At 49.7% G+C, this 12592-nt stretch overlaps 1 protein-coding gene and 1 long non-coding RNA gene across 3 annotated transcripts in view; one reads left to right on the forward strand and one right to left on the reverse strand.

The window, feature by feature from the left end:
- MYO1D (myosin ID) overlaps positions 1-12592 on the forward strand; it is a 355990-nt gene that overhangs the window by 330919 nt on the left and 12479 nt on the right. The window lies entirely within an intron of this gene.
- LOC125926820 (uncharacterized) overlaps positions 1-12592 on the reverse strand; it is a 36681-nt gene that overhangs the window by 20222 nt on the left and 3867 nt on the right. For both annotated transcript variants that reach the window (XR_007459179.1, XR_007459178.1), the window contains exon 2: positions 11538-11636. This is a non-coding gene — a long non-coding RNA (uncharacterized LOC125926820). The remainder of the gene's footprint in view (positions 1-11537; positions 11637-12592) is intronic.

Consider the following 12592-nt stretch of genomic DNA (forward strand, 5'->3'; position numbering starts at 1 on the left):
CTCAGTTTGTTCTTGATTGTGTGGGAATTCGTGGGCCTTTATCACACAGAGTCAGCCTCTAAAGGAAAACTGCTTTAATGTCACTGTCATAACGCTCATTCCAGACTACAGAAATGCTGTATATCGCTTGGGCCTTGTCCCTATTTTAGGTGTGTTTCCAAGGAGTAGGTTGGTTGTCATGGTTTAGAAGAACTTTGCTGTCAGGATCCAGTAATACCAGAGGGAGGCACAGGCCATCTGTCCCTCAGGGAGAGGTCTTCGGGAAATAAATAGCCTCTGGCCAGAATGTTTGAGATGTTTCTGTGCTTAAAGTACAACTCAAGGTCAGATCATTTCTCAAGGCCCACTTTTAGAATTCTGAGCTTCCAGAATTGAGGTTTGGTCTTTTAGGTCAACGTGTAGAAAGGTAGTGTGTTGTCTGTAGGCTTTCCCCAGTCGTACTGGTCAGGAAATGCCGGACAAAGGGGCTAATTCCCTGCCCCCGTGTTCTTAGCTTCTTCGTCCTTCTGTCCCCTGTTCCACCTCCATCATTCCACCTGCAAGGAAGACGAACGTCGCCTTGCCAGTCATCTTTGAATACAGGAAGGTTAGAGTTCTGGAATGCAGGCATAAGAGCAGTTCGCATTAGTTTGATTTTAAGTTTATTTTGAGAGAGAGAACGCATGTGCTCGTGCACGAGTGTGAGGGGAAGTGGGGAGAGAGGTAGAAACAGAATCTTAAGCAGGCTCCGCACCGTCAGCGCACAGCCCGATGCGGGGCTCGATCTCACGAATTGGGAGATCATAACCTGAGCCAAAATCAAGAGTCGGATGCTTAACGGACCGAGCCGCCCATGCACCCCCACATTTATTGCTTTTATTCAGTTTTTCTGTCGGTGGCTATGGCAAGGCCTGGTTGAGAATCCTTCCTTACCCTGGGATCCCAGAGTGACTTCCAAGATTAGCACAGAACACAGAGGACTCTTGGAATGGACACAGCACCTGTCTAGCCAGACAGAGCCAGTTCTGTTGGTCAGGAAATGGCACTCCGGTCAGATTCGGTGTGCTCTCATCCCTGGGAATGCCACAGTCCTGGCCACGGCAGCTGAGAGCAGAGCTGCTAGGAGCCAGCTCCTGCCAACCCACACCACCCCATCACACGCCTGTTATTCATCAACATGCCTCTTTAATATCTTACAAAGTGTGATGCTCCAGACCCAGGCAAGATGTGTCATAAAGGGGAGACTTCGCCTGGTGGATAAAAAGGCATGTGTTCCTGCCCACGTTTTTGCTATTCGCTGAGTTTTCAGAAACTTCCCAACCACACCCCTTGGTCTTTGTTTGAGTTCAAAGGGAGGCATCTGTGCTAACAGGATGTTTCTGGGCTCAGTCCCTATTGCATTCGGGAGGCTGACCTTGGGAAGTCCTCTCTAGAGACTTCATTTGAGCCCAGGCCATCCGCCTCGGCTAGTGTCCCATCATGGGCTCAGCAGTTACAGAGATGGTGAGTTTCTGCCCTCAAAGGGTAGTTTCACAAGTCTCTCCCTGCTCGTGCAGAAATACAGTCTGAGAGATAATAGCATGAGGTTGGGCTCCAAGTACCAAAAAAGAAAAAAAAAAAAAACAAAAAACAGACTGATTTTCTGGAGCAGGAATCTGAGCAGGAAAATTGTCATGTGTGGCAAACGGCTGCAGGATGATTCTTGCGGCCTCAGTCTTCAGGGTTTCCACTAATCCTATTTCACATGTCTGCAGGGGTAGCCCTTTCTCCTCCCCCCCCCCCCCCTTTTAAGCATCTCTGGCCAATATATATGCCTGGTGTAAAGGAGAAAAACGAAAGAGCCTGCAATTCGCCCAGATACCCCATTTCTTAGTGTTCTTGCCTTAAACCAATCACACCCTGTTAGCTGACCCAAATCCATATCCCCATTCCCTTTCAGCCACCCAGTGAGCTCAGTGTGCCAGCAGATGAGCTAAGCCCCAAATCATCACCTTCTCTAGAAAGACAAACAAATAAAAACAGCCGGAAGGGGGGAGGGTGGATGGGGGGGGGTGCATAAATGATGCATTAAACTACAGTCTGGAAGGAGCTGGCGCTGCCGGGCCTCCTCGGTGGGCGTGCGTGTGTGTGAGCACACATTTTCCACCCGCAGCACCCCCGCCCCAGGCCGGCAGCGGCGGCGGCCTGTCAATGTCAGAGGGAATCGCTAATGCGCGCGTCGCCATGGCGACCAGGGGAGCGGCGGAGCTAAAAGCAGCAGCCTCTGCGGGCCCGCCTCCCCCGCCGCAGCCCACCCTGGGCTCTGCGGCTTCTCTTTGTCTCGCTCGCCGCCTGCGCCCCCACCTCCGTCCCAACCCCCTCCTCCTTCACCCTCCCCCTCGCCTTTGTCGCCTTGCCCCCCACCCTCCCGCTGCAGGTATGGGGGTGGGGGGAGGGGGCCGGGGGGAACTGGGCCGGTCCACACGCGCCCCTTTGCTAATCTTGGAAACCTTAATGCCTCACTTGAAACCAGTCTTTTCAAAAGGGGATCAGGGGATCAGGAGAACAGGAGCTGGTCTTTCTCACCTGGACGCCCATCTGTGGCTCCTTGTCCCTGTGGCCGTGGCCCTCCCTCTCTGGCCACCGGAGCACAGGACAGACAAAGGAGGTCAGGTGCTGCCCACTTTGCCCCCCACCCCCCACCCCAGTGACTCGGACCTGAAAGTCCTGCAAACTCACTGCATCTGGGCCTCAGAGAGCTCATCCACTACGAGTTCCTCATCTAGGTGAGGTTGCTGCCCCCAGATCAGGACGTCCAGGGCTTGGGCTCTTTGGCTTGGCAGCGTGTACCAAAATGTGCTGTGCTGCTGTTAGCATTCAGGGTCACCTGGTAATTAAGGGTGCTGAGGCCACGGTAATGACCCCCAACCCATAAACCCTTCTGTTCTCCACCTGTGTCCTGGGGCAACAGAGCAGCTCTAGTGGAGGGCACAGCTTAACACGTCAGATTGTCTTATGTTCTAGCTGATGCCCTCTTCTTTACAAGAAAAAGTGATAATCATACAAAAAACATTTGTGATACAGCGTGGTCTAAAGAAACAGCTTCTACATACTAGCTGTATCTATCCAACACATAAGTAGGCATTTGGTTTACCTGTAGGCATTGAAACGACCTTTTCCATGTTCTGAAAGTCACACTCAGCATTTAAGTGATGAAACACTGATTAACAGCCCAAAGCCGGGACCGCTCTTGTCATGGCCCTGAGTCAGTGGCTCTCTAGTATCCTCTGGTTTCCTCAGCATACCATGGCCCCATCGCCATCATTCCTACATCAGAAATAAAAGGCATTCTTGAGGATGGGTATGGCTGAGATTTCAGCTTTAAAGTCACCCGCTGATAAATAAGTGAATTTATCCTATATAGTCACACAGAAAGTTGTCTGGACCACTGATGGCAAAGTGGAAGTGCAGGTGCCTGTAGGGAGGGGGCCAAGAGGCCAGAGGACAGGGTAGAAGGCGAACTTGCTTTCCCTACATATACCCTCGTACCTGTGGGTGTTAGACCATGTGCATTTATTATTCACTTTTTAAAACAAAGCATGATATTAAAATTTAACATCACTTCCTCAAGAATGCATTTCCTCATTTCCCCCAGAGTAGATCTATGTGATTCCATAGCACCCTGTACTGTTTATGTTCAGTGCTTTTCCCAGAATCCTGGCTAAATGGAAATGAGTGTGTAAGTCATGTTTATGTAAGTCTCCACACCAAACTGTAAGCCTGGGGGGGGGGGGGGGGGGGGGCAGAAGCAAGACCTGTCTTACACACCACTGGGTCTTCAGGGGCTGGCACGCAGTCAGCACTTAGTATGTACCTGTTGAATACAGAGGTGAAGAGAAGTGGATGGGAGGGTACTGACAGAGTGATGGGGCCAGGGGGTTGGCAGGGTGCTTATCTCTACGGCCCTCCTCCAAGTTTAGTGACCTTTCAAAAAATTTTTATTTTTTTAATGTTTATTCTTGAGAGACACAGAGCATGACAAGAGGGGCAGAGAGAGGGGGAGACACAGAATCCCAAGTAGGCTCCAGGCCCTGAGCTGTCAGCACAGAACCTGACGCGGGACTCAAACTCACGAACCATGAGATCGTGACCTGAGCCGAAGTTGGATGCCTGACCAACTGAGCCACCCAGGCGCCCTGCTTTGTGACCTCTCAGAGGCTCAACCCCTCCTGTATCAAATAGCTCTATAACATACTTGCTCCAAATAATTCTTGTGTAATTGAAATGCATCACAATAAGGAACTTGATGAATCAGTTAAACTGTATATAAAGGGAACCCTGTCATTTGCCAAAGCAGTTCCCAAGCAGCTGATTGGAGCAGTTGTCTGAGGCAGGTCAGGGCCAGCTCTTCTTCCAGTCATTCTGGAAGCTCTGGTGATCTGCAGTACGGTGTGGCTCAGGAAGCCTCCTGGGGCTTAACAGCACCAACGTCCGGGGGCCACACACACACCAAATGAGTCAGTCTGTAGGAGTGGAGCCTGACCACTATCAGGGCCCTGTTTTGCAAGTGCTTCTCTAGTCATGGTGCACAGTCAAGGTTACGAATCATTGCTCTGTGGGCTTCTCAGAGGAAGTGGGGACACTTTGCTCACCAAACACAGAGATTCTATTTCGGCCAATAAGCTGATGCCAATACACTTTACCCTGGACAAAGAGATTATTTGCTTTAGCCCACTTCGGGTTGTTTCAGTCCTGCTCGTGGAACCTCTCCCTCTCTTTGCCTTAAAAAGCCTGTGGGTCCCCTTCTGCGATAGTCGTTTAAAACAAATATGTAACTATCTATCTAGGGCACGAACCATTTTTCAGACTTGCCCGGGCAGCAGTGACCTAAATATTGCTCAGGGTGTCTGACTTCCAGCCCCAGAGGAAGAGTGCATGTGGTTTGCTTGTTTTCATGCTAATGAAGTTGAGCCAGTAATGCAAGGTCCCCATCGGGATGGCTGAATCATTTGATGCTATGAAATCGTTCTTTAGACAGAAAGCAGTGGTATAGGGTTATTATGGAATTGTTCATTTTTCAGCAGAATCACTCGGGCACTCACGCAATCTAATTTGTTGTGCCATTTTTAATTGTCAGGAGATAAACACTGGAGGAACGTTGGTAGGAATGCCTCAGCCCATTGTACCAGCCAGAGTAGATCTTTGGAAAGTGTGACTAACCCATTTGTGAGCCAACAGGGGTAGAGGTGGATTGTTCTGTCCTCTCTCCCAGGTGACCCCGCAGGCAGTAAATAAGGCCACTAAGGCTGTACACACACAGTACACACACTGTACACACACTGCCCACCAAGATATTAGATGCAACTGACTTTCAACTAGAGGTATGCCTACGCTCGAGGTCAAGGCAAATTTGGCTAGCAGCCACCTGGGGGCACTTCCCGTTGAACTCTCTTAGGAGACTGGGCGGCAGGGAAATCAAGGTTAGTCTTGGGCTCTTTAGTTAGTGATCACGGAGAGAACTGGAACTCTTCATGGCAGGCAGGAAAAGCTCAGATGTGGCTTAAGAGAGCCCACATTCCCATTTCCAGCCAGCATGCTCCAGCCTGGATCCATACAACCCATTTCTGGGAACTTAAAAAGTAAGAGAGCAGTCGCATAGACTTGAGACCCCATGGGGCTTTTGATGTGTCTTCCAGCAACAGCATGGTGAGTGGTTTCTGTGATGTGGGATTCCTGAACAAGAAGGACTGGACCACCGCCACTGGTTCCTCTCTCATTACAGGGCCAGAAATAGATGCCCCATCCCAGGAAAAGGGAAATAAGGCTGCATGGAATGTTTCATCTGTTGGAATATTGTTCTGTGCTGCCTGACAAGATTACTGAGTTCTCAGTTCTATAGCAGTGGCGTTGAGTAAGAGTCTGAAAATTGATGCATTATGTACTCGCTTAAAATAGCAAATGCAGAATAGAAAAACCAGAGCTGCTAAGAAGTGTGCGGAACATATTGATAGAAAGGCCTGCTTCGCCTCTGTTATTACCAGCATGAAAGGGTGTATCGGAGCAGGGGGCAGATTTTCCATCAAAAGCATTCGTGTGGTGAAGGCTTCTGTACCGCAGTGAGACGAGGGTACATTTTTTAGCTAACATAACTGCATGCAAACCCTTCTGTTCTCAAACAGGTGGTAGAAAGTGGGCAGTTTGTTTCTTTTCATCTCAGGGTTCTGGAGTTGGTTTATGAGATGGTTGCTTCTGTTTTAAACTCTTTGAATTCCCCTCAGAACAAAAATCCCCAGTGTCTTGCTGCCTAATCAAATATGCTTCGCCGTGGGTTACAGTTGCCTGGATGGGCAGCAAAATTTAGTAAGAGTGAGGTGGAAAATGTATAAAAAGAACTGTGTCATCATCATTTGTCAGCTTAAATGGGATTTTTTTAAGTACCCAAGAACAAGTTGAAAGGACCTTCTGGGATCACAAGCCTCTCGCCAGCATGGCCCTAGAAGGTGGCAGAGTTGTTTGGTGAAGGGCTGTCCTTGATCAAGCGAAGAGGCCTTGAGACGCAAGGGCTCCTTTGGCCTCACGTCAGTTGTTGAACCAACCTCCTAAACGCGAGAACCTCCTTCACTGAAGCACTTCACTCCATTAACAGACGTTCATGGAGCATGTACTCAGCACCAGGCTCTGTGCTAGCCACTCTGCCTGGATTTTCTCCACCTCTCACCAAAGCCCTTGGGGAGAGAGGGCATTGCTCCCTGTTAATTAACTACCCCCATGGAGGAAACTGAGCTTCAAAGGAGCAGGTGATGGGCCCGGGCCAGACAGCTGAGCTCAAACCCCAGACCAGCTAATTCCAAAGGGCAGGTTCCTTCCACTGTGCCCCATGGTCTCCTCCCTTGATTAAGCAGCATTCCTAGAAATACAAAGAACCTAGAGGTCCCCAGGCCCCGGGTCTGCCCTGCCGCTGCCACCACTATCTGGAATGGCCGACTCTCAGGTGTGGTATAGTCAGTTCCACAAGACTGCTGGGTGTCCGAGGGAAATCACTTTTTCCAGGCTCGGCGAGCAGCAGTTGGATGTGGTAACGGCCCCTAAACGGGGACTTGAACTAACCATTGAGTAAAACATAATTTGCCGATTGTCATGGGACACTGACCAGTTTCCAAATTCCTGTAGGGCACCACAGTTTTAGAGAATGTGACCTTCTGTTTGCAAAGCCAAGATTTCTTTTCATTTTTCTCTTTGTTATTTCCTTTATAATGTGTACTATCGCTCCTAGAAATACTGCTTTAAAAGTTTGGGTACTTTCAGATAAAGATTGCTGGAAGGAATGGTGGGGAAAGTGTAAAAAAAAAAAGAAAAAACGGTAACATTTAACAGGGAATTTGAAATACTAAGGGGCTCGGAATGGGGGAGAATGGCAGCCAGGTTGCAGAAGGCACAGTTGCTCAGACAGGCTGCTGTGCTTGCCACGGTTAACAGTGCATTTCCAAATTCTAGGCTTATTTGCCTAATAGAACACAGCACCACAATCATATTGTAATAGCATGCGTGAACAAAGTAGGTTTTGTGAAACAGTTGTGATACATGACCTGCCTTACTGGCTCATGTGTTTCTCTTAAGAAAAGGAGAGCAATGAGTTGTGTACCCCTGAGTCGACATCATACATCATGTGTAGTGAAACCCTTTGGATGATTTTCCAGAGGAAGTTCAACTCCACACTGGCCAAAACCAAACTCATTCTCTCTCTTCCCTCACCCAAGCTGAAGAGCTAGGAACATTGGCAGACTCCCTTTCCCCACCTACATTAGTCAGTCACCAGATTCTTACCCTGATGCATCTCAGACTTAACTCAGCTTTGCCTTCTTACTGACCACAGTCCTTACTCCCTTGATTGGCAGTTTCCTAACTGGTCTTCCAGCCTGAAAATGCCCACATCAATCTCTCATCCACATACCTGCTTCCTCTCTATCAATTTTACAGATTAGCTTTTTATTAAGCACCTACTGTATGCCAGCCACTCTTTCAAGCACAGGGGATATGGAGAAGGTTCCACTCCCATGAAGTTTACTTTTGGGAAGGGGGTGGGAGCCATAGGAAGACAGACAGTGAGCAAGCCAATCAAACAAGTCAGTTTCAGATCATGGTATGTGCACAGAAGAAGACAAAGTATTATCTATCTTCCCTTCCTGAGATCCCTTAAGGATGTCCCCATTGCCTACAAATTTAAGCCTCAACTCCTTGCTCATCTTCCACCCCAGCCTATCTGGCTGGCCTCGGCTCTCACCATCCTCTCCCAAACACACTTCAATCCTGAACTCCAGTCCCATGCTTGCCATTTTCTGCACACTCTCTAAATTTCACTTTTAGGTCAAGCTTCAGGGTCATCTCTAAGTCCTCCTCACCCTCCGAGGGGCAGTTCATTGCCTCCTGTCTGTAGGGTTCTAGAGATCTCTGTGGGCTGGGGAAGCCCAGGTAGGCCTCAGGAAGGAGGCACAATGAGAGCAAGGGGGATGTTATCAAAGGAAGGAGAGACACTGACTATGCTGGGCGAGCCCACTGGGCTCACTGGGAGCCTGTCGTCATGGAGAGCCCAGTTTGTTCAGTGTATCTGCCTAGCAGAGCCATGGGCCACACAGCCCAAGAGGCTGCCCCTCTCGACAAAAGCCTCCACATCTGCCTGGTGGTGGGCACTTCCCTCCACTCTGAGCTTCCTGAACGCACTCTAGACCTCATGGTGCCAGCCCAAGTGCCTTATAGAGTAGCTGTTTAAGTCTGCCTCCCTCCAGGGGCTGGAGCTCCTTCAGAACAGAGCTGTTTTATTATTGATCTTGCAGCCCAGAGCCTTAGACACAGATGTTTGATGTAGAACGTGTTTCAAGACAATGCTGACAAATTCCTGAGCCTGTGAATAAACGTTTTTTGTAAGTTCATTTATTTTGAGAGAGAGAGTGAGCGGGGGAGGGGCGGAGAGAGAAGAAGAGAGAGAACCCAAGCAGGCTCCGCACTGTCAGCACAAGAGCCCGATGCAGGGCTTGAACCACAAACCATGAGATCCTGACCTGAGCCAAAATCAAGAGTCAGACGCTTAACCGAGCCACCTAGGAGCCCCTGGATTTTTCTTGGTTCCTAACACTGTTCAAAAATGCCATCCTTTGGGGCGTATGAGTGGCTCAGTCGGTTAAGCATCCGACTTCAGCTCAGGTCATGATCTCACGGTGTGGGAGTTTGAGCCCCTGGAGCCTGCTTCGGATTCTGTGTCCTCCTCCACTCGTACTCGATCTCTGTCTCTCAAAAGTAAATAAACATTAAAAAATATTTTTTAAAATGCCATCCTTAAAAAATAAAGAAATAAAAAAAAAGAGGGGCACCTGGGTGGTTCAGTCAGTTGAGCATCCAACTTCAGCTCAGGTCAGGATCTCACAGTTCGTGAGTTTGAGCCCCGCGTCAGCCTCACTGCTGTCAGCCTGTCAGCACAGAACCCGCTTCAGATCCTCTGTCCCCCTCTCTCTGCCCCTCCCGCTGTATTGTACCAAAAATAAATATTTTTTAATGCTATCCTATAAGTCCCAACCCAGTGAAAATAACTAATCTTATGTATACATTCTTTTCACGACTCTCTTTTAGTATGTACGCCCCCAGTGTGTAACCCCCCTCAGTGCTCAGTTCTCAGAGCGGGGACTGCGATCCTGTTAGCCCCTCTGTAGAGCGGCCCGGGGACACACACAAACAGAAACCCAAATGCCTCTTAATGATGGGGAGTTGAATAGGCAAATATAGGATGGTGTTCCTGACAAGCCACTAACGCGCATCTGTTCAGAAGAAGATGTGGGTCCTGGTGCGTGTTCAGTCCAGTCGTATTTAGCACCTTCATTAATGATGTGAGGAGAAAATAAACACCAGTGTTCACAGATGGTGCTAACTTTGGCAGTGCTGTAACAGAAGTGTCAAGATAGGAGAAGTAGAGATGTAAGCAGGAAACAGCAAAGATGTTAAAAAAAAAAAACAACAACTCTCAAACAGATATTTTTTTGGTAAAATAAAGCCCCTTAGAGCACAAGCACAAGACGAGAAGTTGAAGGGGGAGAGAGGGAGAGAGGAAGGGGGAGGTGGAAGAGAGAGGCAGGAAAGTGGAGCTTTCACACAGATGTCCCCCAAAGGCTCCAGAGCCTCCAGAGGCACCGTCCTCTTGTCAGAGGTGATGCCACATGGCCTGGGTGTCCCCCTGACCCAGCCTGAGCTATAGCTGTGGTCACAGCCGCGGGCCCATTTGTTTTGTGGTAGGCTTTTTGTTTGGTTTGGCAGTGTTGTGTTTTGTTACTTGTTTGTTGTTCTTCCCTCGTATATTTGAGGGAGCTGAGGGTATGGTTTTGTTCTTACAGTTCGGTTTTCAGAGGTTTCATTATCCCTCGCGTAAAGCACCAATTTGGGCATTTGGGGAGGGACAGAGGAACGCAGCCTTTAAAGAAAGAGTCCAGATTCCAAATGTATAAATAAAGCAGAATGCAACATTCTCCCCACCTTGGTCTCCGACGGCGGGAGGGGGAGACAAATCACAGAGCGAGCGGCGGTCCCCGGCACGCGGAGGCCGGGCCCTGCCCCACCTCGCCAGGGCAAGGCTGCCCACACACAGGGGACAGCAACCTGCCGGCGTCCTCCTCGGGGACACCAGCACGCACCAGGGAATAGTCAAAACCGTGCACAAACTCTCCAAGCGCCGGGACAGAGCCCCCATTCTTTGGCAGCCTGGAATCAGCCAGGCCTGGCAACATCAACCGCCTTCGGGCCAGGGGCCGAAGAAGGAAATGCCCAGAAAGAGAAACACACAAGTGGTAAAAGGGGGTCGCGGTCGTAGGCAAGAAAGTCCAAACCTCGGCGTCCTCACAGCAGATGACAAATGCTTTCGAATCTGACTCACGAGCACCAAGGATTAAGGAACCCCGCGCCGCGGAGCTGGTGGCCGGCACGAGAGCCAGAGGAGCGCCTCCGTGTGGGACTGAACAGATGGGGGCTCAGTGGACCCCCTGGGCCTAGGGGTGGGTGGCCTCAGCACTTTGCACCGCAGGGAATCCTTGACCTTGACAGCTTCTCTGTCCCCGTCTACAGCACAGGCATGATCTCAGCGCCTCGTAAGGTTTGGGGAAGCATTGAAAGAGGCACTGAAAATGGCAAAATGTTTAATACACTGCCTCGTACATGGCAGGTTCTCGATGAACGCGTGATTTTCAGCCTCCGCTCCCCCAATTCAAGACCGTTTTACGACCGCACGAGGCATGCTGCTACGTAATACCAGCCTTAGTCACCACGTGTGTGTTTACGTATTTTTGTTTCCGGAACCCATCAGTCCACATGTTTGCCATCCTACCATGTGTTTTTATTTCCTTAGCAGAGGGACAGGAGCGCCTACCATGGGAAAGCTTGGATTCACCAAGCGAGGCCATGATTCACTTTGCAAAGGGATCCTTCTCCAAAGAGCATCCCCGTGAGCATGCCTGGTGCCTCTTACTAGGCCTCTCCCCGTAAACAGACCCTCGCTCAGAGTGAGGTGCCAGGGGCCCCTGTGCCCGAAAGCCTGACGGACTCACCTCTCAGCAACACTGCTTTGAAGATGCACCAGGCTGGCCTCGGGTCTTCCGGTTGGTGTCGTATGTCACAGTGAATCCCCGCGACTTTCTCAGTCATGTCTTTAAAAAAAAAAAAAAAAAAATCTTTCTCTAGACTTTTATGCGACTCCTATTTTGTATTAGACGCTGCGCTAGGAGCTCTCAATGGGGCAATGAAAAACACTTCTGCTGTGCTCAGAGCACGTAGTAAAGAGGCAGAGTAGCTAACAAAGTCCAATGACTATTTTAGTGGCAGGATGCACAGAGCTTAAGGCTTGGACTCTAGCCTCGTTGCCTGGGTTCAAATTCTGGCTGTGCCGTGTGACCTTGGCACGTACTTAGCCTCTTCAGGCCTTATTTCCTCTTCCGAAAATGGAACTTACCACATGCTCTCACGAGGATCTCACAAACCGGTATTTGCGAGGCATGTACCATATGCTTTTCTGCTATCGTTCTATTATTATTATCCAGGCACGCCTTGCTTCATGGTGTGTCCCTTTGCTGTGCTTCACAGATCAAAGATCGAGAAGTGTAATCCGAATTCTCGGAGGGGCGCCTGGGTGGCTCAGTCGGTTGAGGGTCCGACCTCGGCTCAGGTCACGGTCTCGCGGTCCGTGAGTTCGAGCCCCGCGTCGGGCTCTGGGCTGACAGCTCCGAGCCTGGAGCCTGTTTGGGATTCTGTGTTTCCCTCTCTCTCTGCCCCTCCCCCCCCCGAAATAAACATTAAAAAAAAAATTAAGAATCCTTGGAAGCACGTACACAGGGATACCTCATTTTATCGGGCTTCACTGTACTACCCGTCACAGCTAGCGCCTTCTTTACAAACTGAAGGTTTGTGGCCACCTGGCATCAAGCAAGTCTGTTGGCACTGTTTCTCCTACAGCACTTGCTCACTTTGTATCTCTCACGTTTTGGGAATTTTCCCGCTATCTCAGATGTTGTCATGATTATTGTATTGGATGTGGTGATCTGTGTGATGTTACTACTCTAATTGTGATGGGGTGCCCAGAACTGTGCCCCATATAAGATGGTGATTT

Source organism: Panthera uncia, chromosome E1 (assembly GCF_023721935.1).
Source record: "Panthera uncia isolate 11264 chromosome E1, Puncia_PCG_1.0, whole genome shotgun sequence".
Classification (NCBI taxonomy): Eukaryota; Metazoa; Chordata; class Mammalia; order Carnivora; family Felidae; genus Panthera; species Panthera uncia.